This window comes from Perognathus longimembris, chromosome 11 (assembly GCF_023159225.1).
Source record: "Perognathus longimembris pacificus isolate PPM17 chromosome 11, ASM2315922v1, whole genome shotgun sequence".
Taxonomy (NCBI): Eukaryota; Metazoa; Chordata; class Mammalia; order Rodentia; family Heteromyidae; genus Perognathus; species Perognathus longimembris.
Window position 1 is genome coordinate 8,832,741 of NC_063171.1, and position 22,207 is coordinate 8,854,947.

Consider the following 22,207-nt stretch of genomic DNA (forward strand, 5'->3'; position numbering starts at 1 on the left):
AAGGACATCTATTTCATCAGGAATCTTAAAACTAAAAGAATAAAAAAGGACTGCATTTAGCTTTATTTCATTGTTCTTCTCTGTCAAAGATCTCTACCATGTAAAATAAAGATGATATTCTTAGTTAACTCATTCTCATGAGGTGAAATAATTGATGGGAACAATCAGTAAATATCAAGAGGAAATTTCCTCACTATTCTTATTTTACTCAAATAAACTTTTTAAAAAATTCAATTTAATTTTAGTTGTAGCACTTTTTTTAAGTAAAGGGGTTAAGAGGATATATACTAATATTATTCAACTTGATTTCATTCATTGAAGGCTATATGCTTGTTGGATGGTTTGGGAAAATTATCTTGCATTATTAATTTTTAAGAAATCACAAGATATAGATTATATGATATAAATTATCTTCCTCATGTTCATAGATAGAAATAGATGAAATAGAAGACTTATCAATTAAAAATGTTTTTCTTGATTTTTTTCATTTTGGATAACACTCTCATGTGAATTTTTAATCTCTATGGATTGCTCTATTACTTGTCAGTCCGTGTTTATAGGACCTGGTCCTCTATTAATTGTTAATAAATTATTTTTTTTGTATGTGTGTGCGTAGGGGATATGGGGAGCCTTGAAGTTCTAAGCTATTGCTTAGCTTTTTCAATCTTAGCTAGCACTGTACCACTTGAGTCAATCTGTGTGGTTTTTTTCTATTGCATTTGTGCTATTATTATTATTATTTTTTCTTTTTGCTGTTGGCACTCTACATTTGAGCCACCTCTCCAGTTTAACTGTTTGGGCAGCTAATTGAAGACAGAGTCTTACATGCATTTCTACCCATTTGGCTTAGAACCCCCATTCTCAGATCTCAGACTCCTGAGTAGCTAGGATTACATTCTTCAACCTTGACATCTGGTAGTAATTAAGTTTTTGTACATGTGTTCAATGTGTAAATATATTTTGAGGTTATTATACTTTTCTTGTTTGATGGATGATGTAGTAAATTTTTATTTTGTGCTTTAAAAAAACAAAAGTAGTTATTTTTATGCCTCCATTGTGATCAATTCCAGAGTATTGTTACAGGGTAGAAGGTGTAGCTAAATTGGTAATAAAGCACATGCTTAGCATGCAAAAGACCTTATAAATAATACCAGAAACAACCAAATAAAGAAAAAGATTATAGGGGCTGGGGATATAGCCTAGTGGCAAGAGTGCCTGCCTCGGATACACGAGGCCCTAGGTTCGATTCCCCAGCACCACATATGCAGAAAACGGCCAGAAGCGGCGCTGTGGCTCAAGTGGCAGAGTGCTAGCCTTGAGCGGGAAGAAGCCAGGGACAGTGCTCAGGCCCTGAGTCCAAGGCCCAGGACTGGCCAAAAAAAAAAAAAAAAGAAAGAAAAAGATTATAGTTACAAAATTAGCAATGGCACCTAGACCTTTTCTCCTAAACACAGTTTTTGGAACTTGAGGAAATGCTGCTATTCAGTACTGTTGTGAACTTAAAATGTTTTGCAGCCATAAAATTCACTGAAGTTTAATAAATTTAAGGTTTTAGGAAGACATTCATAGGAGTCACACATTTTGAAGGGGGTGGCATATTTTCATTGTCTTTGTTCATTTGAGAGGATTATGTTGTTTAAAATAATCCTTCTTGGCTTTTAGAGCTGTGCTTTTGATCACCCATTTGGCAAACAGTGTTGGGTGACTCAGAATTCATTTATTTGTATGATGGATTTAAATAAATGAGTAATTCAGCCAAACTTTTCCATCAGGATTTTGTTTGCTGGATATGCACTGAATATCAAAAAGTTTTGTGGATGGTATTTGTGTTTCTGGAAACCTCACATCTCCTATCTTGGAGAGCAGAGAGCATGTCTCTGTCACTGAGCTACACTGAAGCTTAGAACTGGGACAGTATGATGAAAGGAAAGGGTCCAGTTCTGAGAAAACACCACCCCAGACTGAGCTCACAGGCTGCCACTGACGAGTTTTCTTGTCTTTGGAATTAAATGATTTGTTTGTTCTTTTAAAAAAGTTTTCTAGATCACATGTAAAGGGCCAAATTAGGAGTACTTTAGGCTTTATTTCACAGACTTCGTTATGCTATTTAACCTTGCTGTAATATTGTGGAGTTCGCCACAATGAACAATTAATAACCATGGCTGTTCCATTGAAAGAGTATTGTTTTATAAACACAAAACAAAATAAACAAATAAACAAAAAACGCCAAACTTTTCAGCATTTCAGACACAGCTTGAAGGCTGTTGGTTTTGTTTGTTTGTTTTTGCCAGTCCTGGGCTTTGGACTCAGGGCCTGAGCACTGTCCCTGGCTTCCTTTTGCTCAAGGCTAGCACTCTGCCACTTGAGCCACAGCGCCACTTCTGGCCGTTTTCTATATACGTGCTGGGGAATCGAACCCAGGGCTTCATGTATACGAGGCAAGCACTCTTGCCACTAGGCCATATCCCCAGCCCCATAAGGTTGTTGGTTTTTGAGCCCTGCTCTACACTTAGGTGATATTTAGCAATAAAAATTGCTCTGTCATTTTGATTTTTCTGTCTCTCATGATGTGTAGTCACTGCTAGTCACCAAGTATATATTGGGAAAAAATAAAGTGATTTACAAGTGAAGGAGATGGCAGGAGAGCTTTATTTTTCTACAAGTTTGGGAGCGTTCAAAACAAATTTAGGTGCTGTTGGAGGAATGGAGAAGAAAGAGTTAAGGTTGAGGGTAGGAAATTGACAAAACAAATTTAGGTGCTGTTGGAGGAATGGAGAAGAAAGAGTTAAGGTTGAGGGTAGGAAATTGATGGCAGTTGTTCCTGAAGCGGAGGGGCTATGAGGTACAGGTAGAGGATTGGTCTAGGTCAGGAATCAAAACACCTGTGTATAGAAAACTGGAGGAAGGGTGCAGATGCAGTTGTTCTTTGGAAGTGACTGACAGGAAGTTGAGGAATTGCTACCAATGCATTCTCTGAATCATTTGTTAAGTCTACACAGGCTCAAGAGTTGTGTGGAAGTGGGTGCTTAGGATTTGTGTAGCAATGTTTCATGTGGATACCAGAAAACTGGAATTAGACCTTACAAAGGATAAGTGTGGAGATGCAGTCAAAGCTCCGTACCAGGTGAGTATGGCAAAAGCAAATCACTGGACTGATTTCAACTTGGCTGGGAATCTACGTTTGTGAATGGAGGTTTAATAAGGCTGTCGGCATGGAATTGGTTGTACAAATATGCTATGGAGTCAGAAAAGCGCTGAAACCCATGTTTTCTTGGAACTTGTGTTTTCCTGAGACTCTTTTCTTTTCCCTCTCTCCCTCCTCTCCCCTTCTCCCCCTTTCCTCTTCTCTCTCCATTTCTCTCCTCTCTTTCTCCTCTTTCTCTCTCTCATCTCTCATGAGTACAGAGTCTACAGCTCAGGTCCTGGGCACTGTCCCTTAAAACTTTCCCTCAAGGCTGGTACTCTTCTACTTGAGCCACAGTTCCACATCTCTGAGGGGAAAATGCTGTGCTAAGTGTTTAACATGATCATTTTGACAGATTGTAATTTAAATACTTTTTTAAGCCAACTTCATCTTCAGATGTTAAAATGGAGACTTTCTGGGTGTCAGTGGCTCACTCCTGTACTCCTAGCTACTCAGTAGGCTGAGATCTGAGGATTGCAGTGCAAAGCTAGCCTAGGCAGAAAAATTGATGAGGCTTTTTATCCAACTAACTACCAAAAAATAAAAAACAAAAGCCAGAAGAGGGGTTGTGGCTCAAGTGGTAGAATGCTAGCCTTGAGCAAAAAACCTCAGGCACCGTTCCCAGGCTCTGAATTCCAGTGCACGTGCACACACACACACACACACACACACACACACACACGATTTACACTGAATGATGCACAGTTTTGTAAGAGACAGAGATGGAATATCAACTAAAGAATGCGGATGACACACCTGGTACCTCTTCTTCACCCTCCACAGCCAATTTCTTGGCTTCTTCTCCCTTCTGTCTCCATCCCTCTGGTCCAAACCACCTCTGTGTTGAGCACGGCCCTAACTGCAATTGTTGTCGATGCTTCCACTCTTTTCTTTTTTTTTTTTTTTTTTTTTGGCCAGTCCTAGGGCTTGGACTAAGGGATTAAGGGCCTGAGCACTGTCCTTGGCTTCTTTTTGCTCAAGGCTAGTACTCTGCCACTTGAGCCACAGCGCCACTTCTGGCCATTTTCTGCATATCTGGTGCTGGGGAATTGAACCCAGGGCCTCATGTATACGAGACAAGCACTCTTGCCACTAGGCCATATCCCCAGCCCTGATTCCACTCTTTTAATTTCCAAGTGTTTCTTTACAAGCAATTTTTTGTTGTTTTTGTGTTGGAGATGGAACCCAGGGCCTCACACATTTTAGGCAATTATTTTGCCACTGAGCTCCACCCCATTCCCAAAGAATTAAAATACACTGTATTGGATCTTGTTACATGCACCCACTGGAGATGCTTTACAAGGAGGGAATAGGCTACCAACACAGTTCTTGTTCCTTCCTGGGAATCAGCTTCCTCTTATGCTATTGTCTTCCCATCACTGTGTTGCCTACCTGGACAGCTGTCTAAAAGGCAGATTTCTGGACTCTACTTATACAAATTATGATTGACTAGATCTAAGGGTAGGTCCAGATTTAGAAAGCTTTTCTGTAGGAAAATGTGTTTTGGAACATTATTTGCTTCTTAGATGTAGAAGCTGTTCTTACAGTCTTTCTTTTAACTCCAAGGAGGTATATTGCCTTTGAATTCTTAAGAGTTACAATTCAGCTGAGGAGAGTTGCTTTGTTAGCCCTAAGCTTAATGATGGAACGAGTTCCCTAGATTGCTCATTAAGACTTTGGCTAACACTGTGTGTTTAATTGAGAAACTGCTCAGCTGAGAGGGAGACTAAGTTGGTCTCTAAGTGGATAACAGAAACTTCAGTGGAATTAATGCCACCGTTTGTTCCTCCTTTTTTCCCTCTTCCTTCTCCTCTTCTTCTTCCTCCTCCTCCTCTTCCTCCCCTCTCTCTCTCTCTCTCTCTCTCTCTCTCTCTCTCTCTCTCTCTCTTTCATTTCTTTTTTCTTTTTCTTTTCTTTCTTTCTTTCTTTTTTTTTTTTTTTTGCCAGTCCTGGGGCTGAACTCAGGGCCTTAACACTATCCTTGGCTTCTTTTTGCTCAAGGCTAGCATTCTGTCAACTTGAGCCACAGCGCCACTTCTGGCCTTTTCTATATATGTGGTGCCGAGGAATCAAACCTAGGGCTTCATGTATAGGAGGCAAGCACTCTTGCCACTAGGCCATATTCCCAGCCCCTCTTTTCTTTTCTTTTCGTTTCTCTTCTCTTCTTTTCTTTTCTTTCTTTTGCACTCTACCATTGAGTCATACCTCTTTTTTGCTGGTTATTTTTAAGAGTTTGCTGACATTTTCTGCCTTGGCTGGCCCTTAACCTCCAGATCTTACTTTCTGAGTAGCTAGGATTACCCATGTAAGCCTAAAAGACTCATTTTTTCTTATAACACAATGATTTTACTCTTTTTTTTTTTTTTTTGGCCTGTCCTAGGCTGTGAACTCAGGGCCTGAGCACTGTCCCTGGCTTCTTTTTTGCTCAAGGCTAGCACTCTGCCACTTGAGCCACAGCACCACTTCTGGCCATTTCCTGTATATGTGGTGCTGCGGAATTGAACCCAGGGCCTCATGTGTAGGAGGCAAGCACTCTTGCCACTAGGCCATATTCCCAGCCCCAATGATTTTCTCTTGTAAGAAAAGCCTATAAAGCTCTTCTCTCTGAAATTTCTTATAAAAAAAAAGCACTGCTATAGAAAATACAGACATTCTGACTGTGAAAGTAAGAGAATATTAAGATGGAAAACAAGATGATCGCTTTTGTGTTCATTCAGTTCTCTATTTTTCTTTTTTTATTTAAATTTTCTCTAGAAAAATGAAAACTTTTTATAGTTTAATCTTGCCTATAGTGTGTTTTGAATTATGAAGTTTATATAGTCTATATAGTTTACATAGACAGGTCAATTACAGAGTTTTAAGTCTCTAATCCCATGTACTAAATATTTTTTATTTGACTTGTAGCTATTTATTTGTACTTTGTGTTCATATATAAAAGAAGACATTTCATTTTTATTTTGGGGAATATACTAGGATTTGAACTCAGGGCCTTATAATTTCTTGGCTAGTTCTTTCCCTTTGGAGTCACATCTTTTTTTTTTTTTTTTTTGGCCTGTCCTAGGCTGTGAACTCAGGGCCTGAGGACTGTCCCTGGCTTCTTTTTTGCTCAAGGCTAGCACTCTGCCACTTGAGCCACAGCACCACTTCTGGCCATTTTCTGTATATGTGGTGCTGAGTAATCAAACCCAGGGCCTCATGTATAGGAAGCAAGCACTCTTGCCACTAGGCCATATTCCCAGCCCCTGGAGTCACATCTTCAGTCCTGTTTTTTTCTTTTTCTTTTTTTTCTTTTCCCTTTTTTCCAGTCCTGGGGCTTGGACTCGGGGTCTGAGTACTGTCCCTGGCTTCTTTTTGCTCATTGCTAGCACTCTGCCACTTGAGCCACAGCGCCACTTCTGGCTGTTTTCTGTATATGTGATGCTGGGGAATTGAACCCAGGGCTTCATGCATACAAGGCAAGCACTCTTGCCACTAGGCCATATCCCCAGCCACTTCAGTCTTGTTTTTTAATGGTTAGTTGGCGATAGAGTCCAATCTCACCTCACTGATAATGGAAATGCTAAGTAGAACTGAGTTTGGAAATTTTGTCTCATTTACTATGTACAGGACTTTAAGTATCACTCATTGACTCTGCCCTCTGCTGGCCATTTCAAATTCTGCAAAGGAGAAATTTCATGCTATATTTTTTACAGTTGACAGAACATGTAAAATATTTGCCCTGTAAAATCCAATCACACATTAATTATAGTAGTTTTTATTTTTAAAATAAAAATAAAGCTTTCTTTAGGTGACTTTTGAAATTGTAGAGAAACAAAAGCTTTAGATATTGCTCAAAAGATAAGATTTGTGTTTTTCTTTTTCCAAGTGCAGGAGAAAGAATGCAGTTATGAATACAGTTAAGGTTTCGATGTTAGAGAAAATTTCATATGTGTATGTGCTAATGTTGATAATGTCCTTTTCTGACATAGTCCTTTATTAAAGGCCCTCAATGATTCACGATTTTCTTTTTAGATTAGATACATTTTAATTAAGTTGAATTTGCTAAAAGGATCAAATCTTATTGAAATATTTTTCTCACCTTTAAGGATTTGCACAAAACGATACAGGAAGTTGTCTGAAGAGGCAAAGATCACCGATGCTTACAGATATGATGGGACTACAAGTGAAAATTTGAGGTCAGCTATCCATCCAACATAATAAAAAGTAGTATAGACAGAAAGTGGGCTCAGAGGCACAGTAATTGTTAATGAAGCATGACATCAGCCATGGTTTTTAGCTCTAGACAGGGACCAGTGTCTGCAAAGAACAGGGAAGGTTGTACTAGGGAAGACCAAGCAAAGCCCACAAAAAAGGCACAACCACTCATATCCTGTTGAGTCAAAGTTCACTCAAGTCATACTCACATTTAATAATAATACATACCTAGAGTCTAAATAAAGAATACCTGACTAGTGATAAGAATTTTTCAAGTGTCCCGTTTAATTTTACTCTTGAGACAGAATTTTTCCCAGTATCCCAGATTGCCCTCAAATTCAATATAGAGCCTAGGTTGACCTCCAAATCTTGATCCTCCTGAGCTTTCCAAGTGCTGGTGTTACCATGTTCAGCAACCTGCTACCATGCTTAGTTTCAGAATTGGTTTTATTTCTAAATTCTGTTATTAAAGATAATGACCTCATGGTAAAGTCAAACTAATGATCTCCAGTTATCCTTTTAGTAACAATAATCACCATCTAGAGAGGAGGGATGCATCATAATAATTTCAGAAATATTATTAAACCCAGGTTTGTGAAACTCTGATATGTCTGTGCTAGTCACTGTGTGGGATATGCAGAGGCTTGTAAACTCTTTTGGAATAATGATTAGAGGCTTTGAGAACAAATCCAGCATGAATATGTATGTTTAAAGACCAAGAACCAAGTTCTATCACTAGACTTTTTTTGTGTCCATAGCTTCATAAAATAAATAATACATGGTAGAAAAAAACATTATTTAATCAGCTATCCCCCTAGTGGGCCTACACATAGTTAATATCAATACAATTTTATGTCCCAATTGTGAAGTTGGTTTAAGTATTTCATCTTTACAGATCATTTGTTCAAAGTTTGTACTTGATTTGGTTTAGTTTTGTTTTAGCTTTTTTGATGAAAGACCTGCACATGAACATATAGCTTGTTTTAAAAAGCAAATTATGATGGTAGTAACTGTGTCCAAAATGATTCTTTGGTCTATAAACAGTCAAGCATCTCACAGATCTTGTTCAGAAACAGCTTGTTTCCTATGTGAGAAGGGATTGGTGACAAGTTTTAAGGTTGAGTTTCTATTTTAGCTGCTTTTTCTCTGAATAGAGACTAGAAAGTCAGCTTTAAGACATGTGCTACTTCTGGTTTCTATGTGTTTTCCTGGAGCAAATTGCTAACTTCACCTTTAGCTAACGCCTTTGAGAAATGCCTAGCACTGGCATCTGATGTCTGCATTGTGATAGGGAATGATCTTGCAGAACTGTGAATGCATTTCTCCCAGTCTTTCCTTTTACTTGGGAAGATATTTGTAGGAATGACATGGTAACTCATGCCTGTAATTTCATCTATTTGGGAGGTAGATATTAGAGCATGGAGGGTTGAGGACACACTGGACCAAAAAAGTGAGACTATCTTAGAAACAAGGTTGAGTTTCTTCTGTCTTGTCATTTCTGCTGTTCAAGTATGATACCATGAATTCAGAATCCTAGTATTTCAAAAAACAAAAACAAAATTCATTATAGGCATTTTGATATTCCCTACCACTACTCCAGCTACAGACTTGTTGCTACCTAATTATAAGACTGGATTACAAAAGCATTTAAATCTCCCTCTCACCAAGTAGAGCTATCTGTCATGGGATTGTGATGCTAGTTCTGTGATTTGGGCAGGCCAAAATAAGTGTCAGGCATGATAGGAATGGTGGCCATACTTTATTTTTTGTTAGCAGCAGCAGGAGGAGGAGGAGTACAAAAGCACAGACTCCCACTCTGCATCCTGTCTAGTAGGAGTGCCTGTTTATATTCCCCCTAGACAAAAATTGATGTCTAGCAACATATGGCTTCAAGACTACCTAATGTAGCCCATAAATACATGACTTGGGTTTATGTGAATATGCTGAATCCCATGGGAAGACAACTTGTAAAGTCGGTGGATCAAGTCTCTGTCACCCAAGGGTAACTTGTAAGTTCATTTCTAACCCTTTCCCCAAGGGCCTATCCATGTCACCCACCAAACATGAGGCACTTTCACCTTCCAGATCTATGTTCATGTGGTCCTGTGGACCACAGGTATTTCATCTTGGGCTAGCAATAAGACATTACCTTGCTCCCCAAAGTCTGCTTTCAGAAGGATATCTTTAGTTGTTACTTGTAGCTGGAAGGGAGCTGCAGAATGAGGCAACATGGCTACCACAGGAGCTAGCCCTTGTTTCAGCTTCTTTCATTTAGTATATGGATCACTAGCCATAGGTTCCTTCACTAGAATGGAACGTACAGATGTCTATACTCCCTGTTTCAACAATGTGTCATTCCTGCTGCTTAGGCTGATAGGGTCCATGCCATTTCCATTCATTCTGTGGCTGCTTACCCAAGTTATACACTTCTCATCCAGTGAAGTTCATTCCTTGGTCACGGTCTATCACTTGGGGCCTTCCAGCTTGCTCACAGGCTCCAGACACAGATTCACAGGCTCTCCAGCTTGCTCAGAGGCCCAATATACTCTGCCTACTGGTGGGTCATGGGATACTCCCCCAAGCTGACCAACCTATGCTCCCATCTCTTGAGGATGTTTATGAGCACACAGTACCCTAGTAGGCAGATACTTTGATAGGTTTCTCCACATGTTGACAAACCCCAGGATTCAACACAATCTTCACTCCTTTAATGAGTAATCACCAGTGCCACTATCCACCCAAATTTGTAGAAGGAGCCCCCCAACCATAGAACCCTTCACCAGTATGTCCCACTGTTTCTTTACCTGCACTAGTAAGGATGTATGGATCACTGTCAATGGGTCACAGCACAAATTTCTAGTGCCCTACAGTTCTAAGGTCTTGCCATAGTTCCCCAAACCTGTAATGTAATGCCTGCGATAAGTGACTAGCAGAGAGAGAGTGAGTTCTGTTGTTCCTAGCATGCCCCCATTTAGTCAGAGTGAGTCTGGACTCTCACTCTTGTGTGGGGTGTCTTAGTCTGATTCTGTATCCACTACTGCAGCTAGTCTAGCCATAGCTTCAGTAACAGTCAAGGCTTCCTACCTGCATCACTCCCAACCATTTTTTTTCTCCTAGAGAATAGTTTCTACTACAGCAAAAGCCCACTGGCTGTCTTGGCCTTTCTCAGTCCTATCATAACCTTTTAGTTCCAGTGGGAACCCTTCTTCACCAATGGGGGGTGGGGGTGGTGGTCACAAGGCTGTGCCCTCTACTAACCATCCAATTGATTGACAAGCCTGGTCCCTGAGCCTTGTAAATATTTACAAATATGGCCCAATGGTGACCTAAGGTAGCACATCCATGACTGAAGGTTGCATGAATGAATCACAGTGTCATCAGGACTCTCTAGAACTTAGAGTGAAGGGGTTGGGTAACTCCATTTATCCTTCAGGGACCCATGCACATCCTTTCCTCCTCATACTAGAAATTGAACCTACAGCCTCATGAATGCTGGGAAAACTTCCAATTAAACTTAACTCCCTTCCTTCCTTCCTTCCTTCCTTCCTTCCTTCCTTCCTTCCTTCCTTCCTTCCTTCCTTCCTTCCTTCATTCTTTCCTTCCTTCCTTCCTTCCTTCCTTCCTCCTCCCTCCCTCCCTCCCTCCCTCCCTCCCTCCCTCTCTCTCTCCCTCTCTCTCTCTCTCTCTCTCTCTCTTTCTTTCTTTCTTTCTTTCTTTCTTTCTTTCTTTCTTTCTTTCTTTCTTTCTTTCTTTCTTTCTTTCTTTCTTTCTTTCTTTCTCTCTTTCATGTTGATTTTCCAATCTCAGGGCTCACCTTGAATTTTGATCCTTCTGCTCTGCCTGTTAGACAGGGCTATAGTTTTATACCAACATGCTCTTCTTTGGCCTTTTTTTCTTTTTTTCCTTTGAAATAGGTTGTTATCATGAGGCTCATGCTGGCCTCAAACACATGATCTTTCTGCCTTACCTGCCTTACCCTCTGGAGTGCTGGGATTGTAGGCATATACAACCACACCTGGCCTAAGCTATTTTCATAAATGTCATGACTATAAATTAACCCAGTAGCAGCATTTTTTTTACTCCTGGGTGGGTACCTGACATTCATAGTGTATACATGAATCTCTTGTTTGTCAAATTGATATCCTTTGTCCTCTTTGGTACCAAACCAATGTCCTTCCAGCCTGAATCCATGTGGTATTTTCAAGCCCTTTTAATATTATGAGTTAAAAAAATGAGCTTTCCTTCATTGAATTTTTTTCATTCTTACCTTTTATTGTACCAGAGGTTTTTGAAATTTACTTGCCTTAAGGCCTCCGTCCCCGACCCCTTCATCTCCTACTCTGTACCTGGAGAGGAGTGTGTGTGTGTGTGTGTGTGTGTGTGTGTGTGTGTGTGTGTGTGTGTGTGTTTCAAGGCCAGGGAGGCCTAGTTGTCCATTTGCTTCTGTTTCCCATTCACTCCTTCAAGTATCATACAGTTATTTTGGCTCTTCTCAGGCTTTTCCTCTTTTTCTGGGACATCAGTCCAGTGACGCTGTTGCCTGTGCCTCCTTCTGGGGTGAGCTGGAGGATTCTACACAGACATCCCTATGAACTGATGTGCTAGAACACTAATTTAGAAAATTCTATTTTTAGTACCTTACTGCTGTGCCAAGCATATCTGTGCAGAGAGGAGCCTGTGGCACTTTGGCTGCTCTTAGCCTTCTGACCTGGAGAATCCACTTTGCTTTCTGTCCTCAGAGCTGCTCATGATCACTGGAGAAAGCCAGAAAGTGGTGACAGTGAAATCCACTCAGTGTGTGAAGAGGCCAAAGTTGACTTGGCTGCTTATTCCCACTGCTCATCAGGAGTTTAATTCCCCACCTTATTGCTTGCCATGGGCCCTGCCCTGTTTTCAGTGACTGTCTGTCTTCTCAGCAGCCACTCATTCTTCCTGGGAACATGGGAGAAGGGCTACCACAGACAGAGGGTGAATCTGCACTCAAAATGCAAGTAGGAGTTTGCAGGGTCAAAAGCCAAGTTGTTTAGGGGAAAAGAATTGGCTTTTGTGCAGAGTCATGAGGCACTGAAAGATACATGAAAATTCTTGGAGACATGAGCTAAGCCAGTGGTAGAAACAGTGGGCATGAAGGCTGGAAGATGACAGAGAGATGGACACTAGCTAGCACAGAATTGTGCTAGCACAAGTCTCTAGCACAGAATTGGTAGAAAGCTCAGAGACTTTCAGCTGCAATAAATAAATCAGCATGCTATTTGGTTTTGATGAACATTACTTATTACATTATGAAAATGGAGCAGCTATAGGGTTATGGTGGCTGTGTAGGAGATCAGAAAAATTTAAACTATGTCTGAAAGCCCAAAGTGTTTGAGGTGATTGTGAAGACTTTAGTTTGAAGGTGGCCACTGGTGGCTCAGCCCTATACTCGTAGCTATTTAGCCTACTGATACCAAATGATTGCAATTCAGAACCAGCCCAGGCTAAAAAGTTTTATCTCCAATTAACCAGCAAAATGCCAGACAAAAGGCATGGTTCACATAATAGAGCACCAGACGTGAGCAAACAAGCTGGGAAAGAACATAAGTCCCTTGAGTTCAAAATAGTAGTCACACACACACACACACACACACACACACACACACACACACACTCCTAGTTGGGCAATATTATGTTGAATAAGAATTTTTAATAAGTCATACTCTCAAGATCTGTGATGAGCAGTTTGTGGTTTGTTACTCAAAAGTACCAGGTTTAGGGCTGGGAATATGACCTAGTGGCAAGAGTGCTTGACTCGTATATATGAAGACCTGGGTTCGATTCCCCAGTACCACATATATAGAAAATAGCCAGAAGTGGCGCTGTGGCTCAAGTGGCAGAGTGCTAACCTTGAGCAAAGAGAAGCCAGGGACAGTGCTCATGCCCTGAGCCCAAGGCCCAGGACTGGCAAAAAAAAAGTACCAGGTTTACTTTACAGAATAAGCCTGAGTGTCCAGGTATGGACATATCATACCAAAATAGATAACTTATTTTTTTAAACATTCATGCATGTGCAATGTTAAGGCAGATGAAAAATCATTTTCAAGCCATATTTAACTTGCAAATATGTATTCTAGGATACTTATAGTTTACTGATTACTTGTTCAAAAGATATAATAGTCTGGAGACAAGTTTCCTTTTAATTCATCCATGTTGCTTGCCTTAGGTTTCCAAAGGAATTGTTATAGACTTTTGAAATGGGTCCAGTGAGAACAAGGGAGACAGTAATGGCTACTTTTAGTCTCTGAAACAGACCTCGACCTGCTTCATAGGAGACAGTGTGTGTGTGTGTTGTGTCTTTGTGTGTGTATGTGCGCGGCGCGGTGGGGGGTGGGTAATGTGTGTGTGCCTGCGTGCCAGCCCGGAAGCTTGAACTCAGGGCCTGAAAGCCTGTGCCTTAGCTTTTGTGCTCAAGGCTAGCTCTCTACCACTTGAGCCACAGCTCCTGTTCTGGCTTTTTGATGGTTAATTGGAAATAAGAGATTAATGGACTTAAGATGAGATTTGAACTACATCCCTCAGATCTCAGCCTCCTGAATAGGTAGGATTCCTTGTGTGAGTCTCTGCACCCAGCTGAGATTGATATTTTATGAAACAATTTGTATACTAAATGGAATGCTATTGTGATATTCCCACATGTGTCTATAATATATTCTAATACAAGCCACTCCTCTGTCACTCTCCTCTACCCTCCTCCCTTCTAAAACAATGTGAATAGGTCTGCTTATTCTGTTTTCAGATATGCATATAAAGACTGTATCATATTAATACTTAATTCACCCTCTGTTCATCTTCTCAACCGCTGCTGACCTCTGCAAACTTCTTAACCTTGACCTCTGCAACAGAGCCTATTCCTCTCTGTCATTTGTTCTTTTAGTGTCCATTTATTTCAAACATATGTATATTTTAATTAAAAGAACTCTCTGATTTGTCTTAGCCCTATGATTGACTATTGATCAACTGCTTTAATTGCTTTAATTAAACTCACCTGGTATTTTCAAAATTGTTCACCCTTTTTTTCTTTTTCCTTCTCTTCCTTACCTCTCATATCCCTAAGCAGTCCCATAGGTAGAATCATGTTCTATATATACAAAGACTTTTATGTATATGTATATGTATAAATGTATATACACATATGCCTATATATATGCATGTATGTATGTATATACACACACATATAGTTGAAATGTAGCTTCTCCAAATGAGTGAAAACATGAAAAATTTGGCTGTGTAAGCTTGGCTTATCCCACTCAATATAGTGATCTCCAGTTCTGCCTGTTTTCTAGAAAATGACATGATTTCATTTTTTTAAAGCTATGTAATATTCTCTGATTTATATGTAATAGAGCAGGCTTATAAGGCAAGTGCATTTGGAGTTTTTTCAGAAACCTCCACATTGATTTTTGTAGTGATGGCGCTTGTTTACATTTCCACCAAATGTACTTCCTTTTCCCCAACTTATCACCAGCATTTGCTGTTGCTTGTATTCTTAAAAGTGGCCATTTTGTTTGAGGTCAGATGGAATATCAGTGTGCAGTTTTGATTTCTATTTCCATCATGGCTACATGAACATTTCTTCATGTAGTTATTAGCCACATGTACTCTGTTAATTATGCTTGGTCATTTACCAATTGTATTATGTGTTCTGCTGCTTTTAAGATGGTTGAGCTCTTTGTTGGTAGGTATTAGTATTTTATAGGTATTGTAGTACTTTGTAGGTGTTACTACTTTTTCTATTGAATGGCAAAACCCATTCTATAAGTAGGTTGTAACTGCTTCTTTTGTTATATAAAAACTTTTACATTTGATGTGGGTTTATTTTCTATTTCTTATTCTTGTTTTCTGGGCAATTGGAGTTTTATTTAGAAAGTAATTGTGCCTGCAACTTCCAGAGTTTCCCTCCATTTTCCTATATTAGATTTAACATTTAATATCTCAATTTCAGTGCTTTGGTATGTGTAGAATTCGTTTTTGTAAGAATTAAAAGGTACTATATGCTTTTGAATCTTTTACCAAATATTAAATGGCTAGAGCTGTATAGTTTCATTTTTGATTCTTTTTCATTGGTCTTTGGGTCTGTTTTTGGCACAAAACTGTGGCAGTATCTCATTGTTACTGTTTTTTAACTATGGGTTCTGTAGTACAATTTGAAGTCTGGTATTGTGATGTTCCCCAGGGTTGTTCTTATATTTAAGATTTCTTGAGTTTAAATATATGCAAATATTTATTTGTATATGTTCATGGACATATGCATATATATCTATATGTCTTTAGGATTATATATACACACATACACATACACATTGAGTCTTCTATACTACCATTTGAATTTGGGGATTGATATTTCTCTTACTTTGAAGAATGAATTGAAACTTTAATGGATAAATTGAACATGCACATTGCTTTTGGTAGTATGACAATTTTCTTTTTGTCATTTGAGAGGTCTTTCTACCTTCTAGTGTCTTCTTCAGTGTTTTTTTTTTTTTTTTTTCTTCAGGGTGTTCTGGCTTTCATTAGATTCTTCAACACCTAGGTATTTTATTGTTTTTAAGGTTATTGTGAATGACATTGTATTCCTGCTTTATTTCTTAAGTACATTATTATCATGTAGAAATGCTACTTATTTCTGAGTACTGACTTTATATCTTGCTATGTTTCCAAAGGTGCTAATTAGATTTAGAAGTTTTTTTTTTTTGTCAAATCTGTTAGAAAATCATGCCATCTACAGCTACAAATAGAGATAATCTCACTTCTCTACTTGAGTCCTTTTTATTTGCTATTCCTGCCTTATTGGTCTTGATAGGAATTCTAATGGCAAGTTGCAGGGAGAGAGCAAACCCTCTTTTTCTCTTTCAGGGCAATGGTTCTGTTTTCTGACAGGTAGTATGAGATTGGATACAATTTCGACATGTGATCCTTATTAGAGGAAGGACATTTCTTCTCTTCCAAGTTTTTAAAGCGATGTTATAAAATAATTTCTTATAAAAGCTGAATTAGATGAAGCCAAAGCCTGTAGGCTGGCGTTATTGACTGGCCCTGGGATGGTAGGAGGGATAGTATGCATCTGCAGTGTGAAGGCATCAAGCAACCGGAAAATGATCTGTTGGGACTTGAGTACAGAAAATATAAAAGGAAAAAATTGGATCACAATAGTAAAATTTGATTACTTATAGGTTAGAAGGAAATTCTAAAGTGCTGAGATTTATTAGATTAATGGATGCATCACTAATTGTCTAAATAATACACAGGAAACACAAGAAGAAAAATAAGATGTACAAACAAAATGAATTTTCTTTACTCCCTTAGAAGACTTTTGAAAACTTTAGGAAGAGCAGCAATGATAGGATTGTTCAGTTTTCAATTCATTTACTCTTAATTTTACATGCTAAAATCCATAACATCAAATAAGTCAAAACTTTTCTGTGTGCTCACAGGCATTGTAAAACAATAGCTCTACCTTACACTATTTAATTTGATAAAGTATTCTTTCCCTACATGAGAGTGATCATTTTTCTGAAGCTACAGAAAGGTTTACAGTATCCCAACTCATATTGTGCCGGAGCCAGCCGGCAGCGAACAGGAATCCTGATTGAGGGGGCGAGGATTAAAGAAAAAGAAAGATACAAGACAAGAGACAAAAGACAAAAGATGGGGTTCGGAGGTCTGCAGCTCAAGACTATGGCTCAAGACTACAGCCTGTTTATTCTTAACTTCCAGCTTATATACAGTATAGGAATCAGGGAATGGCATAGGATTAACTAAAGTTTAAGAAAACAAGAAGGCCCTGAAGTTGGTAAATAACAAGAGGCAGTAAAACAAGGTTGAATAGTTAACATAAAACAGACTCTTGTGGACATAATAAAACATCTCTGATTAGTGCTGTCCTTCCAGTAAGCCAAGTCCTTGCACCTCCTTGAGATAACAACATAGCCAGAGGTCAGGATGAACTTTGTTTTCAGCTCCCTAAGCCATGACCTTGTACGCCCTTGAGATAACATAGCCAGAAGTCAGGATGAACTTCTCTGTTGGCTCCCTACATCATGGCATGAAGTAGTTACTCAAAATTGGATTATTCCTGAGAGGAAAATCAGTTGTGTATCACAGGACAGCCTATATGCTTAGTTGGACATAGGAAAATCTTGTGTTGTATTTATGCATTTGATATGACTTTGAGTAAATCATCTTTCTTCCCTGGGGGATGTTCAGAGCATTACTGATGCCATAATTTTATCACCAATACCACAAGGTTGTTTAGACATGTTTTGTCCTTAATGTCTGATTAGGAAAGGACATTTACACTTAAGTGAATTTCTTTTTCTTTGAAGATGAATCAGCAATTCACAGGTCAGATTGAATGGAAATATATTGGACAAACACTTGTGAAAAATTTTAACTCATCATCCTACAAGGACAATTTCAACCAATTTACTGAAAATCTCTCTTCACGTACTACTCAGGCCCTCTTGAGAGTGCATTATTGACCCACTATACACATCCATTGTCCTTTGGGTGATTCTTAACTTTGTTCTCTACCCTCAGAGGAAGCCTTTGTTTTGTCCACATTCCTACAAAGTCTGTAGGTCATAAAATGGGAAGGTGAATGTTACTAAATATTTCAATTCAGGTGCAGCATTTCTTAAGAATTGAGCTGATAACTATGTTTATGAGGTTTATATATTATGCATTCTTTGGTATCATAATTCTTTAAAAATTTACTTTTAAAGATCCTAGCATTTGAAGTCAGGGCCTAAGCTTAACTTGATTATTTTGTTGACTTGCTACCAGGCTTTTGGATGGTTATTTTGGGAAGAGAATTTCACTGAATTTTCTGCCTGGACGGGTCTTGAACTACTATCCTTCAGATTTCAGTCTCCTGAATAGCTAGAATTACAGGTGTGAAAGACATGTGTCATTGTCGTGTCTTAATTCATATTTTCATGACTGTCTCCATCTTCCAACCAAACTTCATGTCTTTATTTTTTATTATTTTGCTATTTTTTATTTTATTAATTTAATTTTATTGCCAAGGTGATGTACAGAGGGGTTACAGTTACATACATAAGGCAGTGAGTACCTTTCTTGTCAAATTTGTTACCTCCTCCTTCATTTTCCTCCCACCTTCACTCCTCTCCAATCCCCCCCCATCCTGAGTTGTACAGATAGTTTAAAACATATTGCCTTGTAAATATCGCTGTTGCATTGGTTTGTCCTTTGTCTTACCATTTTGATGTTCCCCTTCCCTTCCCTAATTCAGACAAGCATATATACAATACCCAGAGTACTAAAATCAAATACAGTGATTTTCACAGAAGCTAAACCATAGGAAAGGAAAATGCAGGAAAAAAGGAAATAATTTCACATAGTACATTAAAAATAACAACAATAATGAAAATCCATTTGTTTCCATATATTGGAGTTCATTTTACTCAGTATCATCTTATATGATCATATGTACATAGTCATTGAGCTATTATGATCCTCTACTAGAAGTGCTCAACATCTCTGGCTATAAAAGAAATATGAGTCAAAATAACATTGAGATTCCACCTCATCCCAGCAAGAGTGGCCATTATCAGGAAAACTAATAACATATTTTGGTGGGGATGTGGCTAAAAGGGAACACTGGCCATACTAAAGCTACCAGGACAACCATGTTCATTGCAGCTTTATTTACCATAGCTAAAATATGAACCAACCCATATGCCCCTCAGTAGATGATTGCACTTCAAAAGCTATAACATGTATTTTCCTTATAATTCATTTCAAAAATTTTCTAGTTTGGACTCTGGCTGTTGTCATCTTGAATAATAGATAATTTAGAAGTACTTGGTTTTTGAGCATGGAAGCTTTGTTTTGTCTGCTTAAAAATGACTTTTACATAAATTGTATTAAGTGACCAAACTTTTTTTTTAATTTCACAATGTTTCCATTTGTTAAGATCTGTACCATACTTTCTAGCCCAAAGATGAGGTTAGTGTTCACAATTTTTTTTTTTTTTTTCCAGTCCTGGGCCTTGGACTCAGGGCTTGAGCACTGTCCCTGGCTTCTTTTTTGCTCAAGTCTAGCACTCTGCCACTTGAGCCATAGCGCCACTTCTGGCCTTTTCTATATATGTGGTGCTGGGGAATCAAACCCAGGGCTTCATGTATAGGAAGTGAGCACTTTTACCACTAGGCCATATTCCCAGATCCCACAAATGTTCTTAGTTTGTGGAGAGAACACTTTAAATTTTTTACATAAACCCCTTAGGTAAATTTGCTGATCATGACATTCAGATCCTTTCTGACTGATGGTTTCTTTTCATTCTAATAGCTAAAAGAATTATTTCTTCTGTGGGTGTCTTATCCTTGTAGCTCTATCAATTTTACTGTATTTACTTTGAAATTGTTACATTTGATGCATATATATTTAGAATTTATTAATTCATTATGAATTAAATACCAGACATTTTCAATCTTAATTTTTTATTTTTATCTTAGGCTTTAAAAATATTAGCTATATTTGCTTTCTTTAATGTAACACCTGACATAGTTTCCCTTCTTTTTTTTTTTTTGGCCAGTCCTGGGCCTTGGACTCAGGGCCTGAGCACTGTCCCTGGCTTCTTCCCGCTCAAGGCTGGCACTCTGCCACTTGAGCCACAGCGCCGCTTCTGGCCGTTTTCTGTATATGTGGTGCTGGGGAATCGAACCTAGGGCCTCGTGTATCCGAGGCAGGCACTCTTGCCACTAGGCTATATCCCCAGCCCTATAGTTTCCCTTCTTAACAATCTTGATCTTTTATATAACTTGGGGTTTAAAATTGAATCTCTTATACAGGGCAATGCTTAAACTTTGTTTTTAACTAGTTAACTATTTTTGTTGTTTATTGAAGTATTTCCATATCCATTTCTTTTTAATGCAATAACTTCTGGCTTTTGAAATGCAGAGAACATGCTAATTATCTATAGTTACTCTGTAGTGCAGTTGAATACCTGTATTTCTTACTCCTGTCTAACTAGAACTTAGAATCCAGCCACTCTTTAGCCTTTTTTCTTCCCAGCTCTCCCTAGATTCTAGTCACCAACATTACATTCTTGTCATTGTTTACATTTTCCATATATAAATAAGATAATGTGCTTTTGATCTTGGCTTATTTCAGTTAATATAATTATCTCAATTCATATATGTGCGTATGCATATATGAAGGCATGTATTTGTATATGTGTGTGTATGTATGTGGTACTGGGCTTGAACTCAAGCTAAGCTTGCTTAGCCCCCACCCCCATACCCCTTTTCTTTTACTTTCCTTTTTAAGTAAATTTTTTCTTGTTCCTAGTGCTGGCCTCAGATATGATCCTTCTACCTTCATCTCCAGTGTAGCTGGGATTATGAGCATGCACCATCACACCAATCTCCATTGATGTTTTGCAAATGATAAAATTTAGAACAAAATTAGGAAAGTGTCTTTATATTATCCTTAAAGATTTCATAGAGACACACCACTTTCCATCCTAAGATTTGGCCTTGTTGATGTTAAATGTCACTCTTGTGAATTTATCACTTTTATATACTCTTTCAATTTCAAATTCTTTTACTCAAAAGTGAATCAGAGATTCTTTGTTCAGTCACATTTATGTGTTCTATCTAGAGCCATATAAATATGATATGATAGTGTTAATGGTGTGAAGATTGTGATAGAAATAAATGTGTGAAGATTAACACAATTATTTTAAAATCTATATCACATTATTTTCTAAAAGGATGAAAAGCATGCTTCCAGCTGCATAGCACATTCAAATATTAGAAAATATGCACAGTGGGTTCTGTTGTTATAATTCTGATTTGTTATTATAATTCTTAATTCTCCATCTCAAAACAATTCTTTACAGTATTGGAATTGTTAGTAATTAAATGATAAATGTTAACCAAATTATAGTGAGTTTATTTAGTCATTTAATAAGACATCATACACATAATTCAAGTTTTAAAGGTGTAAAAAGTCTCCCTGATACGCCCTGCCACTTGTCCCACTGTGACATAAACAAGTAGTTGTGAAGGGCAGAGACAGGAGATTTATTATGCAGCATGAGTATGCCATGGGATTCCTTAGTTGATGTTGGCCAAAAGCTGTTAGGAAAATGTTATCAAGAAAATATAGGGCATGCATCCTCAAACAATGAAAAGTTGCATATCCTTCTGAAGTCCTAATGAGCACTTGTCTGAGGCCTCCCAGGAGTGCTGTGAGCTCTGCAGTGTGTCTCTACGCACCATGTATAGTTAGCGACCTTTCATTCTCTCTACAGCTGTTTGCCTGCAACAGGCAGTGCCTTAGTCAGATGAACCCTGTATATATTGCTTACTCTTGGCAGACTCATTTACTTTTCTATGTATTTTTTCCAAATGGTTTCCAAACTGAGCCCATGATAAGTCGATTTCCTCCATTTTTTGTTTGAGAAGACAAGCCTTTCGTGTACCCAGGAGCCAAGTACAGGCTGTCCTCTCATGTTCCTACAAGTGTATAACAGTTATTCAAAGGATATGAATTGAACTGAGACAGGACCACTTCTGACCAGGAGTTTAAGACCTGCCCATGTAACATAAGGGGATACACATACACACACACACACACACACACACACACACACACACACACACACACACACACACACAGAAAGAGAGAGGTTATATGATAGTTCGATAGTTCAAGGAGCTCCTTTAATCCATGTTTGTACTGTCTGATCTTGTAATTTGCTGTAGTCCTACATAACATCACTTCCAAAGAAAGAGACTGAGATTTTACTAAAAAAAAGTTGGGAAA

At 38.5% G+C, this 22,207-nt stretch overlaps 1 protein-coding gene across 1 annotated transcript in view; it reads left to right on the forward strand.

The window, feature by feature from the left end:
• Fmn2 (formin 2) overlaps nucleotides 1-22,207 on the forward strand; it is a 174,989-nt gene that overhangs the window by 50,641 nt on the left and 102,141 nt on the right. The window lies entirely within an intron of this gene.